The following is a 24728-nucleotide window of genomic DNA, read 5'->3' on the forward strand; positions in this document are numbered from 1 at the left end:
TCTGCATTATACTAATAACCTCTGTCAATAGGATGGGGGACAGGAAGTTTTAGGTAAGAAGCTTTGCAAGTGCTAATAAGATATGGGTCAAACATCAAGATGTGGTGTGGTTTGACAGTCTTAGGATAAGCCATCGACTTTGTAATTCTAAAGGTCTAGTCCCCAGCCTCAGTGAACCATGTAAAACAGATCTCTGATTTTTTTTTTTTTTAATAAAGTGTCATTCTTGTAACTTCAGCTTTTTCTAATGGAAATGCTGGAGATTATATGCCCTGTGGCCATGTTAAGCACTACAGGTGTTGAGGTTGTGCTCTCTCTTTCTAACTCTTAGACATTAGATATCTTAGACATTAACCTTGTGATGCTGGATATATGAATGTTCAAAATGGCAATCCACTTTTCAACATTTCAGTTCTGATTCTGCATATATTTCTGTGGAAAGATACAGGTTTACTTAAAAATGGTATGCTGCCATTGTCACATACACCTGAAAGGAAGTACTTTGTGTTCCCTTGTTACCAAACTGAGCTTTACATCAGAATATTTATGCAGGTTTGTTTATTTAATAAAGAGTTAGTAAACTGATTACAGAAAGCTGATCAATCACCTGCATTTTAACTGATCAGTCAGTTGTATTCTAAGAAATGTGTTTCTTACCAGAGCCCTGGGGCTCACACACTTACCCAGAAATTAACAGCATTGAACTAAATGGGGCTTACTTCTAAGTAGTGTTCTTTTACACATATATAATGCCTACTAAAAGATATGGAAAACTAGCAGCTGTCCCAAAATACATGTAATTAGTAAGCTAAATAAAACTCTCCTATCCCCTAGTTCTATCCACGCTCTATGAGCAACAGAAATAAACTCTTCAGAGGCTACCTAACACGAGAAACAAAATAGCCTTGAACAACAAAGTATGTCTCAACTCCCAAGGCAACCTGCCAAGTAAATTTAGTCTCCACGTTTTTCAGCTGAACTGGGGGCAGTTAAAACTGATTCAGTCCTAGTGATGCACAACTGAGAACTTTGCAGAAGTCTGATGGTTTTATTACTGATGTGGTACTCATAGTGCTATAAAAGAAAAATAAAAAAATAAGTTAAAGTACTGATCAGTTAGTTCAGTTTATATATTCCAAGGGTATTTCTGATACCCCTGAAATATTACCTCTTATTAAAAGTAGTATATTTGCTTAATCTCCTAATCCTTACTATCCTACAGTACACATTCATTAAATGCTTTTTTCAGAAAACAGGAGGCCACAATAGATGCAATATTATGGCATGAATGCTGTTAACATGCATATGCTTATAGACAAATAGCAGCTGTGACGTGTGGAGAGAGGAAGCTTTAACTCTTTCTCTTCCTGCCATGGTTCAGGAAAGTGGGAAAGGGGGGGGCCTCCTTTCCGAAGGTGCTATTTGGACTTCCAGGGAAACTCGCATTGACACAAGAAAAGACATTTTTGCTGGGACTGTGGCAAGGAGAAAAATTTCATGGTCCCCAAGCTGTTCAGGTGGATTCAACAGGGTTGCTGTTTATCTAACCAAAAAGTACACAGGCATCAAATTCATGGAATTAATATCACATCTAGTTTTCCCTGCATGACTGAAGTCTCTCAGATCCATACTGAGAGACACATGCATATCCACACTCCTCTCTTCTTTCTCACACACTTAATATGCCCTAGCTGGGCTATTCGATTCATTTGGGCTACTTAAAATTGTGCTTCCAGGGCTGTTCCCTTAATTGTAGGGGTATATGGATCAGGTTAGCCATCGCAGTAGTAGCTGACAACTGGTACATTGGATCTTCAGTATCATTATTATATTACATGTATATCCTATCCCTTTTTCTCCCCTGCAAAGAACTCAGGATGACTTAGATGGCCCTCTTCTTATCCTCACAACAACCCTGTGAGGTAAATTAGGCTGAGAGTCCATGATTGACATAAAGTTACTTAATGACCTTCATGGCCAAGTGGTTTGTGGCCATAAGATTGCCAGCTTTGTCTGGTTCAGGGGGTCCATCATCTATCCAGCACTATAGTTCCAATAGCGGTCACCTAAATGCTTCCAGAAAAATCTCAAGCAGGACCTGAAGGCAGCATGCCCCTCCCAGCTCATGGTTGCCCCTACCCACAGTAACTGCTATTCAGGGATACACTACTTTTGAACATGGAGGTTCCATTTAGGTGTCATGGTGGATAGACCTACTCCCATTCATTTGTTTAATACCCTTTTAAAGCCACCTGAGCCAGTCATCCGTAGTTGGGGGTGGGGGGCTTTATTTTGTTTCTTATCTGAATATTTTATGTGCATCAGTAAAGAAGAGAAAGATTTCATCTAGCACTTTGCTGTCATAACTTACTTGCTTCAACAAGTCACAAAGACTGACAAGTAATATACATGGCAACTCTTTGGTATGGCCATTTAAAAATGTATCTTCTCTAAAGTGTTCTTTATAAATAGCTTTGATTTCAACTTGATAAAAGAGAGACAGTGTGCATGTTGAAGTGGAGGGAACAAGTAAGAAAATACGGAGGAGAGGGAACGAGTGCCGGAACATCTGCTCACAGAGGGTGTTTTCAGATTTCCTGCCTGTTGGAGATGTCACATGTAGGGAAACCAGAAGGATTGTGTGTACGTCTGCTTTGTGTTGTACGCATGCATAGTGCAAATGGCCATAGTTTCCCAGCACTTATGCATTGTCAGTGCAGCCCTAAATATATACCCAAGACCGAGGTCCATCCAGGTGGGCTTAGTCAGGAGAAAGTACGACTCTTTCTCCTGACTAAGTATATATCCCAGTTCTATTTAGGAGTCTATCCTGGGTGTGCACAGAGCAGTGTGCACACACTCACACACTCACAGAACAGTCCCAACTGAACTGACCCAGGCTGCTAAAAGCCTTGCTGGCACACCACAAGATCACGCTAATGCCCCAAAACATGGCAGTCTCCATGAAGCAGATGGAGGTGGAAGTAGAATAGTTTAAATCCCACTCCAGTGCAAAGCCAAACAATATGCCTATCTTCATCTTTCTCTACTCTGCCTCATACTCCCCATTTTCAGCATCAACAGTTACAATATACTCATGAAATACATCATGTATAATATTCCTGCAATCGTAACTGCTACCAGGGGGCTCCTTTCCAGTTTTTGTACTCTTATAGCCCTTTTAGACAGAACGGTTTCAAAGCAGCATTCTGACCTACTTTGGATGATGTGTACAGTAAGCATATTAGGCTCTTGTTTTCCATTTGAATTAAAGGGTAAATGTTCATTTACAGAGATGCAAGTGACATTTGAGAGTTTGCCAAAACATCCAGTTATTTATGCAGTTCTAAACTTTGAATCTCTGTTCTGTCATTTGAACTGGATGCTTTATTCTAACCTACCTGTATATACCTAAATGAGAGCAGAGCAGGAAAATGACAAACCAAATACGCTTTAATAAATAATGGTTGTATTACAATGTCCAAGTATGTGTGAGCCAGTAGTTCTGAAATCCCACATTTATTGGGAACATTTATAGAATACGTTGGGATATGTTCTAGAACAACTACATGAATGGACATCTGGAAAATAAATATACAGGATGTCCCCAAAAAATTGACATTATTTGAAATGTGAATATCTGAGTAACTACATGTCCTAGGCAAACAAAATTAAATAGGCTTCATTTTCTGATTTATTTATAAAAATTCAAACAAAAGATTCAAAGGGATGTAGATTGTATAACTGATTTCACAAAGCTTCACAAATGTTCAATATGTGCATTGCCTGTGACACAGCACATGTCAAGTCGGTAGTCCACCTCCTGCCAAACACGCTGTAGCATGTCTTGTGTAACATTGCGTAACTAACATTAGTTAGTTTTTACACATTTTGTTAAAATTTGAGATCATTTGAGCAAGAATTGGCTATGTTATTAGACTACGAAATGATATCAATTTTTCTGGGACACTCTGCATATCTTCTAGTATTTCCCTTCTGTTTTGCTTCCTTTGCTCACTAATTCATAGGGAAAATATGACTTACACTGATAAAGAATCTTTTCTTTTTCCTTGTCCTTTTAAAAAGGCCGTGCTAAAGATACTGTATGTGACGCATCTAACTTTTGAGACATACCATCTTTAAGAGTCATATGCTGTATTTGTGCTGCAGTCAATCAAGCATGAACACAGCCTGTCAGTCAACGCTTTATCCCGTTATACCATCTGCCTTCTTACTACCATCTTCTCTGGTCACATTCAAGGGGAATTGATGTTAACATACATAGGAAATATCTAACTAGAACCTATATGCTTTTTTGAAATCGTTCCTCTAAAATGTGTAGGTTATTTGAAGGCACCTGGCTTTAGTCTGCATGCTTTCCCACCCATGGGCAGAACAGGAACTGGTTGCTATTCAGTTTCCTCATACTTTGTCTTTACTGAAACATTCGTAGGTTGTTTGTAAGCATCAGCTAGCTACAGAGGCAGAAAGCTAGAACTGAATAATCCCGAACTGAATTCATGGATGACTATTGATAATTACAAAGAGAAGAAAAATGAACTGGAGAGCAAGAGTTTCTCCAGGGCAATATCTTTTGAAGACACGAGTTACAGGATCAGGTAGTCCATTATAAATATTATGAGATAACACGGCACTCCTGAAAATGCCTACTCAGACATAAGCCCCAAGTTCGGTGGGACTGACTCCCAAATAGGACCAAGCTATTTTAAAATTGGTATCTGCCTTAGCAGCTTTTCCGGCAGTAGTAATGAGTGTCTCCTCCAGGCTTATCATACGAGCACTAGTGCACTCTGACATCATAACAACCGTTAGTCATGATTGTGCAAAGCCCAAGTTCCCTCTAATCAATTCTTCTGAGTGTTTGCCAATACAAAATAACTATAAGAAATAGTAAGTAACTTACACACATAATTTGGCACTGACCTCTGAGCCCCTTTTATTCCCAGGATCACTCTAAGAGATATTTTATTCTGGTCTCAAGGATGAAATCAATTTTATCTAGAGCATAGGCCACACTCCATAAAGTTTCCTATTGATTGGCAAAGCAGCAGGGTGCCGAGTTCCCATGGCACCGTATTGGTTAAATTTTGCCCAAGGGAAACTTGCAACTGATAAATTCTCTCTCAGCAATAGGGCTAACTGCAATTAATGGAAATTACTACAGAAGGTTTGGGGTGGTATAGATTATTTCGGCAGAAGAAAAACAACATAAATATAAAGAATTGCTTGATATTTCATCTTTATTACCTTTCTTTCCAAGGTGCTTGGATGTTTTAAAGAATTTTTTATTCATGCTGGGGGCTTCAAGAAAGGGGGAACTGCTTGAAAGAGCCCCTTAGCCATCTGATGCTTTTAGACTTTCCACCAGACAGCCTGGGTTCCATGCTCTTTCAGAGCAAAGAGTCATTGATCCAGTGAAATGTAATTATATACAGAGACAAAGAAAAGAAAGAAAGAAAGAAAGAAAGAAAGAAAGAAAGAAAGAAAGAAAGAATCTTGCTATGTTTAAGACAAAGTCCATGCTACAGCGCACACTTTGCATCGCATAATACCTAATAATACCAAATCACAAACTTTTCCTTTGTCTTTCTTATTATTCACAGTACAACATATATCAGTAATAATACTGGATTTGAGTAGATCTGATCAAAAACCAGCACTAAACTTGAAAGATCTTTGAGCAACTTACACCCTGATAGCTGCTATTAGACTTACATCATCTAAAGCTTTGGTTAACAGTAATCCAGAGTTACGTCTTACAGCCGCAATGTCATGGCACATAAAGCTAGCCTACAAGAAATAAGTAGTATCTGTGCATAAGCAAAATGCTTTCGGTAGCAAATGATGTGCATTCTCAATTCAGACAGCAGCGGTATGTAACACTTAACACAGCCAAATGCTACTTATTCGGATGCTGCATTATTTTTTAATCACCAAACACATCTCAAGGATTTGCTGTGATATAAGAATGACTTTAGAAAAGATGAAGTATAACACATACATCTGGAAGACTAGATATCGTAATGGGTAAGTGAGTGGACTTCCCATAACTTATACCTCCAAGTAAATAAATAACCAAGACTGTTTGGTTAGTAGGGGAGAGAGAGATGCAGTAGGGGAGAGAGAGATGCAAATTTGATCATAAGCAGATTTGATTTTAATAATTTGTTTTTGTAGCAAAATATGATTTTTCCATATATCTGGAAGATTTAGGATGATTACAAATGTGGAATAAGGGGGAAATAAGTGTAGAATAAGAAGAGGTCGGGTAAGGGAGAAAGGGAGGCAGGTCAGGTTTTGAAATTGTCTGCCAATCTCTGAAAGCTCCATGGAGTGCATGCATCAGCCGCTTGCATCCCAATCCACAATATAAGATAAAATCCAGTTCTATGGTCTCCAGGACTCAGTTCTTCATAAACTACTTCTGGCTGATATCCACCCAGTGGCAACAGTTTAAAATAAAGAAGGATAGGAGAGCGTGCTGAGTACATGAGAAAGACTCATGTGATCTGCCCCACCAAGGTAGGGGCTTCATTCACAAGCCACCCCATGCCAAAGAACCTCAGCGATCATGAAAAAGCCATCTTCCTTCCACCGTTCATATGAAAGGCACCTCATTTTATCAGCATCAAAGCAATTTCAGAGAGCCAGTGTAGTGCAGCAGTTAAGAGCGCAGCACTGGGACTCAGGCGATCTGGGTTGTAGTCCATGCTCAGCCATGGAGCCAACTGGGTGACTTTGGGCCAGTCACAGACTCTCAGCCCAGCCTACCTCACAGGGTTGTTGTTATGAGGATAAGTTTGAGAGCTGGAGGAGGAGAATGATGCAAGCTGGCTTGAATTCTTTAAAAAAGGAAAAGGTGGGTTATAACTCTAATAAATAACAAAATAAAAATGTAAGTGCTGTGGATTACATCCAAATGTCACGTCCCTGGTTGCGTAATGTTGCAAACTCAAGTCTCACATGCTCTCACTGTGAAACTATGAAGAATCAACATACGGAAGGGACTGTGGATTATGCGGCTGACCCAGCCTCCAGCTCCTATATGGTAACGATCTCTAAGCCTTCAGAATCATTACCAATGTGTGGAGGGCTGGTGCCGAAAGGAGGCATCTTTGGGCCCATGGGCAAGAGCCCCTGGTCTTGCTTCTTCACCCCTCCAGCCTGCCTGTTCACCCGCTTCTTGCTCTGGCTGAGTTAGTGGTGGCAAGAAGAGGAGAGGCAGAGGCCACTGCTAACTCATCCACTGGCTTTTTGCCTGTCAAGCATGCAAGCTGTAGCAGTGCTGAGGAGGAGGAGGAGGATGAAGGGCAAAAGCAGTGGCTGGCAGTGGCAGTGAGATGGTGGACTCATTGAGGGAGGAGGCATGTTTGGAGGGCCCCCTCCAAACTTGCCTGGGGTCTGCAGGAAAGATTTTCTCTGCCCCATGCATTGATTCTACAGTTCTAGAACATCTGAATAGAACATCTGTTTCCTGGAATTGTGTGGCCAGAATTTAAATGATCCTTGCATCTTTGCTCCTGCTGCTGACCGAAATGTAGAAATCTTTAAAATTGATTTAACTTACTGGCAGCTTGCAATAGAAATGTTAACAGGTTTTAATAAAAACAGATCTGCAATATTCTTTTGCATGTATTTAGAGACAAGAGCAGAAGCAATTCATTTTAAAAGGCAGTGCATCTGTTACGTCTTGTTAAAGTTGAAACAAGTATATATTAAGAAATGTCTGAAAGAACTGAACTGTGACAATCCTCCAGAAATATGGTTTTTCCTGATTACTAAAGTGCCTTCATTAGCAGTTATAGCCTGACTATTAGAGATAAATGTTTTTACACATAATAGCATATCTCTCTAGGCAACATTTCAAAGATATAATGCTAGATTTGGTTTGATGTTGGGTCTATTGCAAAGGACTGAGATTACTTCTTCTACATGTGATAACTATGTGAAAAAGCCAACAATTTTGGAAGGAATGTAGTCAACACAGTAATTGAAGAATCCTCAAATTCCACTTCATGTGGAACTCCACAATATCAATGCTGAATTTTGTAAAATATGCTGTCCCCCAGAAAGTATATAACATTAAATGTAACTGTGGCAGTCTAACTGATCCTTACCAGACACTGGAAAATGCAAATAAACCTCCTTTTAAAACCCTCGCTTCTGACATAAATGGATGGGTGTGCAGTGATTACAGATTTCAAGGAAACAAGAATGGGCTCATTTCTGCATTCAAGTCTCATGAAAGTCAGGTTAGCTTTGAACACATCAGAAAACATAAGAGGGAAACCAGGCTTATGTAAGGCCCCTCACACTTTGCATAGGCTCAGCTGGGTTAGGCAAGTAATACAACTCTTTCAGTGTGGTTACTTGCCCTTCATGGGAGCCATCAAGGATCTTTTTTAATGCTTGCTTTGATTGCCTGTTGGAAGAATTATGTTTTGTTTTGTTTTTTACTTTTCCTGGGCTGTTCCTTCTCACACATAATATAATTAACATATTATAAATTTGGCTTACTTCAGGCTGGACAAAGTTGAACTTCATCATGTGTAGTTTGCAGAGGTTAGCATGACGCAGCTTGCATGCAAGCCAGTTCTCATGCAAGCCCAAGGGGACAGCTAGCCTTTGGATGGGGCCATGGCAAGGCACGGACCATTTCCAGGTTCCCCTCCCTGTCTCCTTGGGAGCAATAACTGCATGCAAACCCACCCCAGGTCCCTTTACAGAAGTCCCTTATTGTCAGGGACAGAATTTTGCACCGTTTCCTCACAGAACTGAATCCTGCCCAGGGCCATCATGCCCCCGCTTGGCATAGTTGTGACGGCAAACACTCAGAGGCTGACATTTCATACAGCTTGCATTGCTAGGAAGAAGGCAAGAGCCCCGTGGGCTACACCCACCAAACCCCAGCCAAGCTTCTTTCAAACTCTGTTATTCAGTGGCCAAAGGGTATAGTAACAGAGGGTAGCTAGGGAAGCTCAGGACTGCAATGGAATCATGTAGCAGTTTCATTTATATCCCCCAGTATTGGACCAGTGGGGTAACTTTGCCCTCTGCAGGGCTACTGCAGGAGGATCCCCACCCAAAACCCAACAAGCTCTGTGGATTGGTTCTTGGGTTGTTTGAAAGCAGGGCCTGTACCCATGCATCTCCTTGCCTCTTCCACAGCTGTACAGGTATCTCCTTCCAGGCTGAGACTGCTCATCTTCCCAGGCTGCCACACACGCAGTGGCAAACATGGAGTCCCTAGATAGGCAGGTGACTCAGGCTTACTTCTCTCTTCTTCCACAGGAAGTACTTCCACAAGCAATTGTACTTGAAAAATGAGACTACAAGATCTGAGTCTCTCCATCTACCTCCGTCACCCTGGTCCGGGTGCTCTAGCCATAGATACCTGCCACCTGTGTCCTGGACCAGACCCAGGACCCAAGCCCAGCATGGTGGAGCATCTGAATGATTGTTTTCCTATGGACAGTTTCTCCCTTCTCAGCTGCAGATCTCTCCAGCTCCTTCAGTGTTACCACTGCCCTCTGGGTTCTTCTCTGACTAATGCTCTTCTTACCCAATAGCTGATTTTTGATGGGTGGCTTTTTCCAGGCAAAGTCGCTGTTGAGACATTTTGTAATAATGGTTTTAATGGTGCTCCAGAGGGTGTTCATGATTTTTTAATTATTTTTTATTTTTCACAGTATAACCCAACCCTGATTGCTACTTCCACACAACCCTATCCTAGAGTTGTTTGGAAAGCTCTTTGGTCTTCAAGAGGCTGTTTAGATATGCTCTCCAACAAATTCTAGGGCCTTCCAGAAAAAGCTGTATTTAATCTGAGATCATGAGGCACTGAAATTGTACACAGGTGGATTCCATTCAGTTGCAGCCTTCTGGTTGTGCCAATGCTTATTTAGGGATGTCAGAGCAAAAGGGATGAATATGTGTGCAACCAAAGTACCAGCTTTTTTGTTTACTTAAGTCTTGTGACACAATAAAAAGCATTTTGCACCTTCACATTTTTGACTATCAAAAGTTGTAACTTGCCAATTAAATCCATTCTGGCTGTAACACAACACAATTTGGAAAAGTCAAAAGGGGGTGGATACTTCTGAAAAGCACTGTATACTTATAAGAAATATATTCCCACTGGTATTTTCTCTTCATGAATATCCATGGCCACGTAAGTCATCTTTGTTAATATTTAAGCTTGCTTCTTCTCTTTTCTTTTCTTTCTTTTTTTCTTTTCTTTTTGGGTTATTTATGACTTTATTATTTCTAATGTTAATTAATAGGGTTACTTATGGTTTGCTTCTATAACTATGAATTCTATACCCAGGTTTTATGTTATTGTACGAATTAATGTTATGACTATTTATCACTATGATTATAAGGGCACAATTCCATAGAGAAAAAACCTATCAAAAACAGCAGAATGCCTCTCTACTCCTCCAGTTCTCCATTTTCACTGGATGGGCCTTCTCAGCCATCTGACAATGGCATCTCAGGGAAGGAAGGAAGAGGCTGAAGTGGTTTCAGGATACCTCGTATCCCAGCCACACCACCTCCTCCCCTCCCCACTGCCACAAATTCCCCTTTAAATGCTCCTCCAGGTTTCTTTCCCAGGTTTGGAGAGCAGCCAGCATGGTTCTTCCTGTGCTGCGTACATGGAGCCGAGGAGGAGGAGATGGAGTTCCACTTCTCAGCTGCAAGGTCAGAGGGGTGTCAATGACCTCAGAGCTGGGGATCCGGACTATCCTGCAGCCCCTTAGAAGTGTCTAGGAACCACTAGATCACTCCCTCAGTATGTGCACTGTAAGTATTTTATGAGCAATGCAGGTAGTACATTAAGTGTGCATGTTTAGACAGAAGTCCTACAGCTCCCAGTGTGGCTGGCTGGGTAATGCTGGGAGCTGAGGGTGGTTTCAGTGTCTAAAAACACATTGGAATGCTCCTTATAAATGAAAAATGGCACAAAATATTTCATTTAATAATTTTAGTTGATAACTTGAATTTCTGCTTTAGATCCTTCCAGTCAGACATTACTTCCAACTCAGAAATAATCTATACTCCTCCATAAGTTCCAGAAAAATATGTCCAGTTGTGTTCCAAATTACGGCATCTTAAATTTCTTGCCTTATATTTATAAGCTTGTGTTTTTTCTAGGAATGGGGGGTAATACTGCACTGAAAAATCAATGAAAAAGACAAAGCCATGTATTCTTTTACACAACAGCACAGAGGTGTTTAAAGAAATAAAAACATGGTTATTGGCGCCAGAAGCTGTATTATATATTTGGTATACAATTGCTCAATATCTCCAGAGTACCTAAAGTGAATATCTGCTTGATTTTAAGTAATTCTCTTATTTCTCACATTTTCTGAATATATAATTCAGTGGCTTTTTATAAAGGCTGTATTATAGCTGCAGAATGTTTTTAAAGACAAAATGATTATGTGTTAGATACTTTTAATAATAGAATAAAATTATTCTTTTAAAAAGTTCTAACACAGCAGGCATTGCTTCTCTTTTTGTTTCATAAATATAAATAGCATAACAGTGCAAATCAGACTGCCCCTAGAAAGCATCTAGAGGGCCATAGGATCTTCCTTTGGAGTCCCAGTCTCAGCACCAGAATGCAGTTCCAACATCTAGGACTCCATGCTGAGAGATCCTTCCCCTCTTTCCTTGCAGCTTGTGCAGATAAAACCAGGCTAGCTGCACCTCCAGGACAACAAACATGATGTTGAAGAAGAGTTTTGCCTCAGCAGCGCTCCTGCACAGGATTCCTGTACTCTTCTAAGGTTGGAGGGTTAGAGGCCTCCCGATAAGGATGATGCCCTAAAGTTTTCTAGAAGAAACTGTGCAGCCCTTCAAAATAATGATTGATATATTGATTGCTAGCAACTGCATTCTCTGAAGGAACAGCCTTGGGGAAAGCTACACTTCTCAGATGTGGAGGATGAAATACCTGGAAGCCTCCATGGAGAATACCTGGAAATGGTGAGGAAGGAATGTGCCACTACTTGCTTTCTACCTTCAAATATTAGCTTTGAAGCAGACATCCTTTTCATATTGAGCTTTCAAATGCTCTCCTAAGGTTGGAAGTAACAGATCAACAATACCTTAAGAACAGAAGGTATTTGTTTAGATGCTTTCACAAAGATGCCACCCCTGAAATCCAGCTCTGGGAGCCAGCATTTTTCTTTAAACCTCTCCCCTTTCAGTTTTTCTATTTAGAGTGTTATCATCTTCTGCCTTAACACTGGCCTTTTTTCAGATTATGTTTTCCTCCTGACTTTCTTATCTGAGTGCTAAATACAGTAAACCAGGCATCAAAAGATGGTAGTGATACTCTGGACAGCTCCTCCTATAGCATAGCCCCAGGCATCCTTCCACAGTGGTGAGAGAGAGAGAATCATATTAGAGAAATGAAAGACCCATCACCTATGGTTCTGCACAGATAACAAGAGAAAAACTGTTAGAACTTGCTCTGCAGAGAATATTGCCAGAATATTCACTGGTATGGTGCAAGTACTAAAGTGCGCAAGCCCCATAATAATTTTTAAAAATCTTTTGTGATCCATTGTCTAAGGGGCACTATCAACTGACATATCATTTTCTTTATATTCTCACTGTAAGAAGCTTGACTGAATAAAATGCACATTTGCATTAAAAATGACTGCCTTTGGCCTGCCATCTTGTACCAACATCACAAGTGGCACCTTCCCAGTTGAAGAGTATTAAAAGCAATCGTGGTGGAAGCCACTCTGAAGCATCAGAGGACCCAGAAAAGTCAGCTTGGTGAGTGTGGGTGTCTTTTGTTCGTTTGGCTTGGCCAAAGAAGACTTGAGTTCAAGTCTTTAGCTTCACTTAGCTACAAAACTTGCTGGATCAGCTTGAAACCATTCAGGCTAGAGTACCCCATAGGGTTATTATGGGATACCCTCATGTTCAATGCTCTGGAGGAAGTAAAGGATATATTTTAGATAGGATGTCAATGATATCCAAATACTCATTGCTTAAGCTAGTGATTCAGCCATTGTGCTAGTTATCCTTAGATGAGGAACCATTTTGGCAGTGACTTCTCTGTTTTATTTCTGCACAGTGCTTAGTACAATTTACATGCTTAATAAAAAGGAAAATAGTATGTTCTAATAAAATATTTTGCCCTCTACCTATATATTAATGCAGAAATTTGGGAAAGGGGGGCAGGGGAGGACCTTAGACTTCAGTGGTGAATTCACATTAAGAAAGTCTCAGTGGTATCCATGTAGCACTATCTTTGATCCAGCAAATCATGCTTCTGGTTCTAAAATGATTACTGTCTGTTGTTTTGACTCTTTTCTCCCTGAAAGATCCTTTTCACCTGCTACCCACTTATACCATGAAGCATAATCATTTGCTATCTTCACCTCTTTACCCATGTTGCTCAACATCTTGAGGTTCAGTCCTATCAGGTCCTGGACCCAGACCTCCTGAAATTTCCACCTCATTCTGCCATTTTTAACTTAAAGTACCCTTTGATTATGCACTGTTGATTGCTAGAGATTAAGAACTGGAAATTTGATGGTTATTAAAGCTGGCAAACATCTAGACATTTACTTTTAACATGGGTATCAAGTGGACTTTAAGACAAAGGTTTCAGACAAAGGCAATTATTTATCAAATATTTCCTCACATTAGCTTTCCTGGAAATTAATAATCAGAAAAATCATGGGCATCTGCAGGGGGCAGCTTCCAATGCTTTCCTCTTTGACTAATGGGAAATCAAAACATTCCAATAACTTATTTTTATTTCTGGCACAATTGGCTGAAAATATTCAAGCATGGTGTCCTATTCTGAGCCATTGAAAAATGACAGATTTCAGACATATGTGCAGTGGATCTAGTGGATGACCTACATTAGATAGGTAAGGATTTCTGGCTCCCAATTATTTAATAACCGCTACAAAAAATGACTCCCCCACCCTGCCATCTAAACTATACTGCAGAAATAAAGAAGTTTGGAATAGCCAGGGATAGATGGTGACTAGAAGGGAGCTGTAATCACTTTTGGTATTCAGAACAAATCCCTGGACTCAGATTTCTTTAATTTTATGTAGGTGTCTTTTGCACCAGGCTCTGATTGCTGCATTTCAGTGTTCTAACAACAGTAGCACTAACAAATAACAACAATAAAGTAGATCCCACATCCCTGCCCCGTAGGCAAGTTCACTTCAAAATATCAGAAGGGTAAGTACAGAGATCAAGGATGTATGATGAATGTACAACAGTATTGTGAAGATATATTGTTTCTCTCAAAATCCACAGCAAAGTCACAGAAAGTGAGAAGCCAAATAGAATGGGGAAGATGTGGGAATGTGGCAAAAGCGGGACTTGAATATCCATTGTGGGCAAACCTCAACATACCAGTATCAAGTGAAGAAGAGGCCTTCTTAGACTTTCTCCTAGTTCAGCTAGAATTCAGGAGAGGAATGCAGGACAGAATGAACCAGAGAAACAATAAACAAAACTATTGGAGAATCATGAGGCTTCCAAGTCCTTATAGCAGCCATACTGAACAGCCATTGTACATATGTGTGATGCACAGAGACCACGAAGAACTATAGTACCCCAAGGGAGTCCCTGCTGTGCCCATAGAGAGCTGGATCAAGGGCAACTCAAAAGAATATGAGAGGTGGGTTGATCACCTTGCTCCATCTTCTGGAAATATGACTTTTTACACCCATCGGTGCTCTAAGACTTTCTGTTGAGCAGATAGATTTTGTCTGACAATTTTTTTTGAATCTGCACAAAGTAGTGGTCATGACACATTCTTATATAGACTTAAAATAGCACTATTTAAATAATTCATGATCAATTAAAAATCTTTCACTACAGACAAATTAAAAGCTCTTTTATCACATATTATTAGCCTGGGGATATGCAATCAAAATCAAACAAGTACCTTAACATCTACATCAGAGTGAAGTGATCATTTTTACATATTTTTAAAGTTCTGTTGCCAGCTATTATACTACTATACTATCAGAGATATCTAAGCAGAAACAAAACATCCTTTGAATTTGAGCCACACAGCCACAGGCACACTAAAGGCATTGCCAACATTAAAAACATTGGTTAAAGCAATAAAACGCCTAGTTTCACAAGAAACTGTGCTGCTGAAACTTTGCATCCCCTTGGCTTCCCTAATTAACTAAAATAATTTTAAGATGATATTGTCTGCCACTATTGCTATGGCAAAAGACATGGGGCATATTAGTCAAGATGGCCCTATACTATCCCCCAATATTGGGGTGATATGTCTCTGAAGATGGAAAATGGGAGGGTATTCTTGCATGTGTCCTTCACCTGGGCATAGCTGGAGAGAGTTAGGTTTTTTATGGATCAAAGGGTTGTGTGTTAAGGAGCAATGGAATCCAATTGGAGCACTTATGGAATCCAATAAGGAGCACTTCTGTTTTCTCCTTCAACGTGGTTGCCGCTCTTCCTTGCTTACCCTCTACATGTTGTCAGTGGGATAATTTTTAACCAGCTGAGGAGAATTGAGAGGAAAACAAGAAAGAGTTCTAGGGATCAAGAAAGGTGAATGGGAAACTTAAAGAAAAAGGAACCACAGAAGCGAAGGTTTAACATCAGAAATAGCCAAGAACCCCTGCAAAACTAAAAGAGCATGTAAAAAACTGGCCCTGGTGAGGTAAGGCAGAGAGAGAGACTGGCATAATCAAAGAACCAAGTGGCTCAGCTTCAAGATTTGATGCTTATAATTCAAGCTGTTGACCCAGCTGGATCAGGGGATCTGAGAGATACAGGATGGCTTCTGGATTGATACAAAAACTGCAACAACACCCAATGAATTCTCTCCTTTTTACAATGGGGAACCATGCTGATTAATATTCTCTGTACCCCACTCATCAGGAGTCAAACTATTATATATTTCTCACTTATTAAAGACTAAAAAGATTATTAAAAAGTGAAGGAAGCTTTTGATAGCCGTTTTAGAGGAAGACAAAATGTCATATATGAAACAGCAAAATTTAACAGGAGCTGCTAGGAGCAAGGGGAAAGGCGGAAGCTTTTATCACTGCTATACACACGTTAGCTGAGCAGTGCAATTAAGGACAATAAAAGAAGCGCTTATAAGGACAAAATAGTTGTGGACATAAAAGGCACTAAAGTGTCAGCGCAACTTCAGCTGGATCCTGATCTTGCATTAGCCAATGCAATAGTGAATATCTTATCATAACTGAAAACTAGACTTCCATGCTAACCCCACAACCAGTGCTATGCCTGGCAATGCAAACCCAGAAAAAATCAAGAAAGAAAAATGTAATCAGACCAAAAGTGTAACTAATACCTCAGCATATTCAAAGTATAAGAGACCCAGGCATGTTACCTGAACTTCAGGAAAGAACATATATGCAAGATGTGGCAAGAAATACCCTCACAATTGGTCTAGTGCCCTGCAGAGGAAGTAGAATGTGATATGCAGAATGCCTGCATCCATAGAAATAATACTAAAAGAAATTATATGGCCCATGATGAGAAACCAGTGGATCCCATCTTTTTAGATTCTGTAATGTCATTAGAACAAATGCCATCTTGGTGTGCAAACTTAAGCTTAAATGGAAATGTTTTCAATTTTTGAATGGTGCAGGAGCTTCTGATCCATGCCAAGGAGGGCAATTACAACCAAGCTGTATACAACTTGGTATACAAATATTTTGTATACACATTACAAAAGAAGTTTATATGTGGATCCAATTACAATGCTGAGAGTTTGGGGCCCATTTCAGGCAATCCTAGAAAAAGGAGGGAAGGTTTTTCAACAACCTGTGTAAATTATACAGGACTTCACTGAAACTGTATTGCCTGCAATTCAGCAACTACATCTAATGTGGAGATTGGGATTCATTGCACAAAACAAGCAAAATATCTCAAAAATATATCCCCAGCATATTACAGGGCTGAGCAAACCAGCAGCCATTAGCCACTCCATTTGGCTTGGCAGCATCATGCCAAGTCATAATTCCATTGCAAATTAAGATGAAAGCTGGAATGGGGGTTATTTTGGCAATAGCTGAACCTTCCAAATGGCACAGAAATAGTTGTTGTGCCAAACGTAAATAAAATAAATAAATAAAGCCGCATTTCTATGGCTCTAGCACACTTAACATACATGCTTGAAGGGAAAGGCACATGTTTCTACTGACAGATCAGTCACTACCTCGGTTATCAAGAGCCAAAATATTTGCAGCACTTAATGCTACAGCTTGCTTTTGGCAAATCCCCTTTTGCTGAGAAATGTATACCATTGACCACTTTCGTTACTCCCACTAGAAGACATTGTTTCAGTCAATTTCAGCTTGGTCCCAAAAGAGAATTGCAGAAGAGAATATTTTTTTTATTTTTTATTTATTTTTCGATTTATATCCTGCCTTTTCCTACAGAGGGCTCAAGGCAGCTTACATCATTCTCCTCCTTCATCTTATCCCCACAACAACAACCCTGTGAGGTAGGTTGGGCTGAGAGTCTGTGACTGGCCCAATGTCACCCAGTTGGCTGAGTGGGGACTAGAACCCAGATCGTCTGAGTCCCAGGCCCATGCTCTTAACCACTACGCCACACTGGCTCTAGTGTTGGGATTTCCAGGTGTTCTTCCACACAGGTTGGTGTGCTATTTATAGTAAGGATGAATGTGAGCACAGTGAGAGACTGTGTGAGATTTTCAGGTGAGGTGGGTGTGTTCAAGTCACACTGAATAAGAAATGTGAATTTGGAAAGAACAGGTAAAATTGTTTGGCATGCAATTAACAACCAAGCAATTTAGCCTGACCCCAACTAAATTAATGCACTTTTGAATTTGCCCAACCCTTAAGTTGTGCCTGCTATAAGACAGTTTTTAAAAATGGCAAATTATTTTGGATATTGTTGTACAAACTCGGCTCATCTCACAAATCCTTTATAGCAACCTCTCCATATGGACACTGTGACCTTGGCCCATGTACTAGAATGCACATTTGCAGAAAATTAAACAATGCTGCTCTGTTCCCTGGTTTTGGCACAATATTCAGAGACCTACCCCTAACAGTAGGGGCCAGTGTATCTTCATACGAATAAGATCTGACCAGAAGGTGAGAGGCATCCAGTCGAGATGCCTTTCTAGCACAGAGCAATGTTATGCTCCAAAGGAGAAGGTGGCATTGGCAGTTCCATGAGCTTGCAAATCCACAGAACACCTCAGTTCCTACTGAGTGGGCCTAAAATTCAACATCCTAATGGATCACAACCCTAACCTGTTAGGTTTATTGAGCTCACAACCCTCAGATGATCTTCCACCTAGAATCTGAAGATATCAATGCCATCCATCAAGATTTTCTATTAATGTTGAACATGCACCAGGAAAAACTGACAGGAGCAGAAACTCTTTCTAAGGCAACCACCAACTTGCACAGCTCTGTTCAGGCTCTCATACTACCATTAACAGCAGGGGCAACTTCAGCAAATTCAGCCTGAACAACAAAGGGATGCAAAGTAGCAGAAAAACCATCTCTCTAGCATAACAAATCAGGCTGTGGGAGAAAACTCCCTCAGGATGTGAGGCTTTATTGGGCAATCAGGAAGGATCTTCACATAGCAGAGAGCTTACTTTTAAAAGGTCAACCCATTGTAATTACAGAGGATCCCCAGACAAAGATGTTTCTAAAGATCCACAAAGAGCATGAAGATATTACTAGGTGCAAGTGAAAAGCACAGTGGTACATTTGTTGGCCAAGACTTTGTAAACAAACAAAAACTTTAGTTGAAAATTGCACAGAATGCACCAAAACAAGTCAGCAGGCCCTAAATCTTTACTCCCTACTGAAAGCAATATTTGTTAGGCAGGAAGTTAAAGTGATCCTTGCTTCTGATAATGGACATCAGTATGTTTCTGTCAATAGTTTAGAAATACCTAGGACAGTGATGGCAAACCTTTTAAAGACTAAGTGCCCAAACTACAACCCAAAACCCACTTATCTATCACAAAGTGCCAACACTGCAATAAAACTTGAATATGATGCTGCAGGTTCAAATATGCCAGCACAACATTAATTAGAACATCTCTTTGCTAAATCTTAGATTTTAAATTTCAATTTTTCATAAGAAAACTCAAAGCTAAAATCTTATGTTAATAAAAACAAATGTATTTAAACTCACAGCCAATCCAAGCAGATATATATATATATTTGACAGCGCACTGAGCGGCCATGCGAAAGCTCAGACGAGTCGCGGCTAATGAGTCGCGGCTCGTGATGTCATTGCCTGGCACTGCTACTCCTTCCCGAGCATGCGCACGCCCCCTACATGCACAGTTATCCAATGTTCGACTGCTGGGGCGATACTGCGGAGACTTGGCTCGTGTACCGACAGAGAGGGCTCTGAGTGCCTGCTGTGGCATGCGTGCCATAGGTTCGCCACCACTGACCTAAGACTTTGACCACGCCACCAGTAATTCACAAAATCCTGAAAATTTCAGAGAATTGGAAAGGTTTCTACAAGCACTGTAAAATCCTCTGGAAAAAACAGATGATCTTTATCTAGCACTCCTAACACATAGAACAACTACTCCGGTTTTAGGACTTGCTCCAGCTGAACTACTCGTTACACATTAGCAGTGGCATGTTCTCAGTTAAAAAAACTAATGGCCTGCTCTGAAGTTCTTTCAAAAATGGAATGAGCGAAAGAATGCAAAAACAGCAGTCTAACTTCAGTATTAGGCGCAAATCAGAACTGTTTCTAGGTGATATCATTTGGATACAGAGTTTCCAAGGATATATAAATATGCAGAAAGATGCAACCACCACCCTGGTCTTATACCATAAAAACTCCACAAAGATTGCTTCCAAGAACTTAAGTCCATCTTAAATACCTTCCACTTAATGCAGCAGAAAGTCAGGCACTATAGAGGGACTTCAGCTCAGGAGAGTATCCCATACGGAAGTGATGGTCCTAGGAATTAATGTGGTAGCAAAGAAAGGGAGATGTGTCATGATCTGCTGTGGTTCCTTATGTTAAAGAGATGATAAGAAAGAGGGATGGAGTTCAACAAATAAGGAATTCTTTCTTATTTTCATAGTCTACAGTGGGCCTTCCATAAGTAACTGTGAAAAACAAAATGCTACTACTAGGTAGGACTTGGAAAGGATTCCACAATTTTTAAAAATAAAAATATCAAAATACTTCATGTTTGAAAGTCAAATTTGTAGTGGTAAAATTACACTTCAAAAAAACCATGCCCTAAACATTCATTGCTTTCCAGTCCTGGTAGCTGCAGTGACCAGCTGCTCCCCACCCCCGTGTGTGTGTGTGTGTGTGTGTGTGTACACACATGCACAAAATGGTAAAGTCCCGTTTCATGTCAAGATCATGTGAAGTGGCAGCCCCTTTTTTTACTAAGTATCCCAAAATGCATCCCAGACACAGAAGTAATTCAAGCGATTGGCCTGTTTTACAATGTCAAGGACCAGACTAAATGCAGTTCTGAAGCAATGGTTTCACGTTTCCTCAAGGGTGGAGTGCTAAGTCAAGAACAAGCATCACACACCCCAATTATATGAAAACACTGTCAAGATGCCATAATCCAGACTAGTGCGTTGTAGCACAAGCATGAGGCAGAGTCCAGTGGGTTGCTTACTCCCCCACTAATTCTCTTCTGCCTCGTTGTGCAAATGGTCCCAACCTCTTGTGGGCTGGAAATTAAGTCCCTCCAGGACAACCCAAACTAAGCAGAAATACTCCTTTCTGAAAGAGGGCAAGATGCAGAACTCACATAGGAGGGCTGTGCGGAGGATTTGTCGAGGCGGGGAGTGGAGAGACGGGGTCTTCTGTGCTGACAGCTATGACTGGAGAACAGATGGAAGGCCCTACCAAGAAACCATGGGTAAAATCAGGAGAAAGGTAGCCTTCCACCTCCAATAGTGGTGATTTTGGATCAACTGCACTGTGCAAGTGGATTTCTCCACTCCCCTTTCCACAACAGCCCCCTGAAAATGCTGTACAGTGTCAGAGGTCCCTGCTGAAAGCTATGAGATGTGGTACGGCAGAGAGGAGGATAAGAGATGCCCAGAATTCAAATGGAGGACACTTCCGGAAGCAGTTCCCTTTCACTTGGGGAAAAGTCCCTTGCTTTCACCAAAGATGGCACCTTAGCCTTTTGAAGTGAGCAGTGGGAGAATGCGATTTGCCCAAGTCCACCAATGAGTGCCTAGGCAGGATGCAGATGGAAGTTTTACAGATCTATATCCCAGACACCATTAACAAGAACATAACATTTCTTAATATCTAGTCTGATGAGAACCTGCCAGGCCCTACCTGCTCTGAGCTGGTTTTGCCAGTTTGCTTTGGGCCCGGCAATACAGCATGATCAGGATTAGAAACATAGAAACAGAGTGAGTCAGAAGGGGCCTCCTTCTGTGGGTTAGACATGTGGGTTACCTTAAATTGGGGGAGTTGAGCCTCTCATTTTAAGTTTTCTCATATATCTTGCATTGCAATATTTAATTGATTTTATATTTACTGAATTGCTTTTGCATCTGAGTATTTTAATTAATTTTTGCATTGAATCATGGCCTTTTGAAAGTTAATGTCTATTGTCAGCCACTCTGAGTACTGTTAACTATAGAAAAGTAGCATATAAAATATACTAAGCCACTAGATAAAATGGTAGTACCAGATAGGCAGAATCTTCATCTGAATTATCTTAATAAGTACCAGTTTAATACCAAAGGAAATCAAAGATGTCACCTTTTTAATTTCCCTAATGAAGGGCTCAGGGTTCAAAATGCTGGAATTGAGAACAGATATGCTTCCAGGCAGAGGGCTGCTCTTTCTAACACGCAGAAGGTATTATACAGTTATTTTGTCTTTCCTTCCTTAACAGATGCCTTTTCCTGGTAAGAAAATGGCAGAAGAAGCAATGATAAAGTATAGGAGAACTAAAAATTGAAGACATTGTCTGGATCCTCCACCTCCACCCATAAATTCTGTGAACGAAGCAGCACAGTAGCACAATCCAAGCCTCATCTTGCAGCACCTTTATTCTACACAGATTATTAACTAGTCTTTTGGGCCTGCTGGAATTTTCAGTGATCTACAACTGCACTATGAATGTAAAGCAAAAATGTGGGAAAAAAAGCCTTCAAAGCCTATTATAAAGGCCGTCAGCAGTTCCATTTTTAATCAAGATCCCAGTGACAGTAAACCAATTTAAAAGAATAACTCGGTACAACGATCAGAATCCTGTAGGGCACTTCCACCCCATTGATTCTCTTCCAAGTGGCCCCCACCACTTGTGCAATTTAGCACATCTCAAGCAATCAAAAATTGAGAGGAAGCACATAAGGAAGTGTTTCCTGCCTCCTTCCACAAGCAAGCATTTCTTCTTGTTTGGAGGCTTCTCTTAGAAGGGTTAGATTTCTCTAGTATAAGCAGTGATCTCACTTGTACAATGAAATCAGTGGGGCCCATGACCTGCAAAGGGGATTCCTACAGAAGGGAATCTGTAGGAGTGTAAGCACCCCATTGGATCCTGCCCCATATCTACAACTAAATTAGTATCCTTGTTCTATTACTGTTTTTTATTTAAAGTACAAGCAAATATGAGAGAATCAGTTATTCTATTAGCATTAAAAGAGGTTTGTATAAGATTGCTAATTACTACCGCAACTTTGAATAAACATCCCAGGAACATGAAGCTGTGGGAGTTTGATTTCAATTTAGCAGTGCCTTAGGAACAGATACTCATTTTGCCAGCCAACCAAGTTAAGCAACAATGACATTTTAATACTCCCAAACCATGAAAAAGTCTAACTAGTCTTCTAGGTTAGTTAGAACCCAATAGTAAAGGTCATTATATATAGTTTCTCAAGCTGCAGTGAAAGTAGCATCAAACATTGCTGTTTTAGTACTGCTACCAAATGCACATTCATGTTTCCATTTGGCAGACAGTGCGTCTTCCAACATCTGAAGGGGAACTTGTGCGTGGAAACTTGCACAGGCTGTGGGCATGAGTGGAGCTTTCAAGCACTCCCACTACTCAAATGCGGCACTGAGGATGCATTCAGCATGGCTGGCTAGGGGTTCTGGCTAGCCCAATACATCTGCAGTGAGCTGGGGCTGGGGAAGGCTGAGCCGGAAGCACTAGCAAAGGAATAGCCAAAGCTGCTCTGGAATGTCTTTGGTATCTGGCATATGAAAAGAATGAGGACTTCTCCTACAGAACAAGAGCATCGCAAAATTATTGGCTAACTAGTGAAACATGGAGCTGCCATGGTCCTCGCATAAGGCTTATTCATTAGCTGGGTTATCAAACTACAGTGACAGTGGATGAAGAAATACCCACTGCAGCAAAATGTCTGGTGAGTTAATATGTTCACTGAATAGTCATCTGCTTTAAAACCAATTAAATATTGAATTGTGTAAGTGACAGATCCGTATAGGCACCTTTCTGAATTATAGGTGTACAATTATTTCCCATTCATAAAGGAGCTGTCCCACTTACGGTAACAAGGAAATATCACTTTTTCTATTTCCTTTTTCATTTCCTATTACACTAGCATACATGATTCAAAATACCTTCAAAAACTAAGCAAGTGTGCCTTTAATCTTTGGCTTCGATGATTAAAATTTAGCCTCATCAAATATGCCTATTAAAGTTTGCAGTCCTAAATTTGATACAATGCCCGATGCTAAACCATTTACCAGAGGAAATGTAAGCCTTCAGAACCAAATGTTTGAAAACACTGTCACCTGCTGGCAGTCAAAAAGCTTGCAGAATAAAAATAAAGCAGGAAAATATATCAATTTATTATATTAATTTAAATTAGATACTTAATCCGCCTAGAAGCAATTTCATGCCAAGTATGAATAAAAAAAATATTCCAGTTGATAAAACAAGAACAGGTGAAAAACGTTTGTACATAAACCCTAAATCATAAGACCAAAGTTAGGGAGAAACTAAATGAGTTGCGGCTTGTGTTTAATGCAGGCTGTGCCCCAGTGTAGTTTACAGTGGGGCAGAGGGTGCCTGAGCAGAAGTGAAGTACAGACGACAGAAATCAAAGCTATTCTACGCCTGCCACTGATCACTCCATAATCCCACCTGCCCTGCCCTGGGGACCTTCCAGATGTGTTTGACTACGTACTCCCATCATTCCCAGTTGTCCACATAAAGGGTGCCAAGCTGGGAAGGTTGCTGTGGTCCTCCTCCCAGGCTGGTGCACGTTCAGCATCAGAGCTCCCATTGAGGAATAGACTGTAGGGAGAATGATTTGATTTGATTTGATTTGATCTGTTTGGTTTGTATGCCGCCTCCTTAGCCGTACGTCTCTGGGCAGCTCACATCTCCTGCCCCCACACTCTTTTTTGCTGTTAAAACCTAGAGTTGCACAGATTTTCTTAAATCTGTTCTGCTTTTGCTTTGCAGATTGATGAGGGGAGGGGGGTTCAGTCCATCATCCATTCATTAATGGAATCTGAGTTATTTAACCAGAATATTCTACTTGTGCTGAGTTGGATTAGCAGGAATTTCACATTACTGCTAATGCACACCTCCTTACAGATTAGCATATGAACACTAATGCAAATTAGTGCAAATCTTCCCCAAAAGAGAAAAAACTGGATTGCAAGTCAAGGAATATGCATGACTTGGAAAAAGCTGGTCCACTGCAGAATCCATA

General features: G+C 40.5%; 1 protein-coding gene across 6 annotated transcripts in view; it reads right to left on the reverse strand.

Moving 5' to 3' along the window:
- Positions 1–24728, reverse strand: part of CTNNA3 (catenin alpha 3) — a 766319-nt gene that overhangs the window by 687718 nt on the left and 53873 nt on the right. The gene's annotated exons all lie outside the window — the stretch shown is intronic.

The sequence above is a fragment of the Varanus komodoensis genome, unplaced genomic scaffold, assembly GCF_004798865.1.
Source record: "Varanus komodoensis strain SLA01 unplaced genomic scaffold, ASM479886v1 scaffold11, whole genome shotgun sequence".
NCBI lineage: Eukaryota > Metazoa > Chordata > Lepidosauria > Squamata > Varanidae > Varanus > Varanus komodoensis.